Below are 2,098 nucleotides of genomic sequence, written 5' to 3'. Positions count from 1 at the left end.
CATCATCATCATCATCATCATCATCATCATCATCATCATCATCATCTCCATTGTCATCATCATCATCATCATGCTTCTTCTCTCACTTCACAGCGAGTAGCTTCTGACGTTGACGCCAGGGCCCCCAACGCCATCAGGATGTTCTCCTTCTCCTTCACCGTCGCGCTCTCCCCGCATGCCTGAAGCCGCGTCAATAGAGGACGATGGGGAAGGAGAAGGGGAGAGGAATGGAAGAAGGGAGGGAGGAGGAAGGAGGGAGAAAGAATAAGGGAGGAGGAGATGGTGGTGGATGGAGGGAGGGAGGGAGGGAGAGGAGGGGGAGGAGGAGGAGGAGGAGGAGGAGGAGGAATGGGTTTAGGGTTTAGGAGTAGCACCAGCGTAAGGAGGAGAGGTGTCATTCCGGAGAGGAGGAAGAGACTTCGAACGTCTTTGAGCTCCAGCAGGTCACGAACAATTTCCGTCGCTCTCTCGCGCAAGAGCTTGTGGGGCTCGCGGAGGAGGGAGAGGGTCGTGTGAAGGAGGAGAGAGAGCTGTGTCGGCTCCCGCCTCCTCTCCTCCTCCCCCTCCCTCACCGCCTGTATGATGCAGACGCAGGCGAAGAGGCGGGTGAAGGGTCGCTCATGAAGCACGAGGGGCAGCAGGGCAGGCAGGCTTGTCTCCTCTGTCCGCAGCATCCGCCGCGTCTCCTCCTCGTTGTCGCGCGTCAAGGCCGCCAGCAGCTCCAGCGTCCCCTCCCTCCTCTTGTGCGAGCCATGCAGGTGTCGCAGCACGACCTCCCACGCGCCTCCTCTCGCGAGCACTCGCTGATGCTCCTTCCTCCGGCTCACACGCGCCAGCACTGTCAGTGCGCTGCATGCAAGATCCTCCTCGCTTCCATCCGCGAAGCAGAGGAGCGTCGAGACGTAGGAGGAGGAGGGGGGAGGGGGGGGAGGGGGAGGAGGAGGGGTAGGAGCTCCAAAACCGTTGAGAGCTCTCGCTGGGATCTAGCTCAGAGAGGACGCGGAGGGTCCGGACGAGGGAGGAGGCGGCGCGAGGGTGAGCGAGCGAGAGGAGGGAAAGGATCGCCGGCATTGCGCCCTCCTCCAGGATCAGCCGAGCACGAGCCCAGCTGCCATACGCCAAGCTACCCAGAGCCGCCGCTGCTTCAGCCACCAACTCGTCGAGTACGGGAGCCTCTTGCTGTGCAACTACAGTAGAGGAGGAGGAGAGGAGGAGGAGGAGCTTGTTGACCGCTCCTGCCTTGCAGTAGAGCGACTTCCTGCCCTGGTTCCCAATGACTCCATGCTTCACTCGTCTAGCAGCTTGAAGGCGAACCGAAGGGTCCTGAGACGTGAGTTCCTCTACCACCTGCGCTACAGACAGAGAAGCTTGCGACTTCATGTCGCTCTAGACGACAACACCAAGCACACCTCCTTCCTCCCGCCTGCGCTCCTCCTCCTTCGCTTCTTCTCTGCTTTATAATTGTCCCCCTTTCAGCTATTCATGTGATTGTTCCTTGCATCACAGCTCCTGATACATAATGATTATCTCCATCATCTCCATCATCATCTCCATCATCTCCATCATCTCCATCATCTCCATCATCTCCATCATCTTCATGACGTCCTTCTCCATCGTCCATATCATCATCTCCACCTCCATCACATCTTCGTCTCCCTGATCATCATCATTGTCTGAATCATCAACAACATCCATATGTTCTGCTCATCAACAACATCAGCTTCATCATCTTCCTCCTCCTCCTCCTCCTCCTCCTCCTCCTCCTCCTCCTCCTCTTACGTTGCTTCGATCAGGATTGGAACAAGATCAGTCGAGTAGGTTGTTAACCTTGTCGAGAATCTCTTCAATCTTCTATCTTGATCTCATTCACGTTGTTTTTCATGCTCCTCATCGTCTCCTCGTAAGCAGTCTCTCATCTATGTCCGGATCTGTAGCATCTACGACATGGCCAGTGGCAGCTAGTCGGAGCTCGGGATGCTCCACCGTTTCGTACGGCCTAGCACAATGTCATGCATCTACGTGAAAGTCCATCCCGTGTGTCCTCCATCGAAGGTCTTGCTCTTGTAAGGAAGACATCTTATCGAGCAGCTACAAGGAC

The sequence above is a fragment of the Guillardia theta genome (genome assembly GCF_000315625.1).
Source record: "Guillardia theta CCMP2712 unplaced genomic scaffold GUITHscaffold_71, whole genome shotgun sequence".
NCBI classification, from domain to species: Eukaryota; class Cryptophyceae; order Pyrenomonadales; family Geminigeraceae; genus Guillardia; species Guillardia theta.
This window is presented reverse-complemented; position numbering follows the sequence as displayed.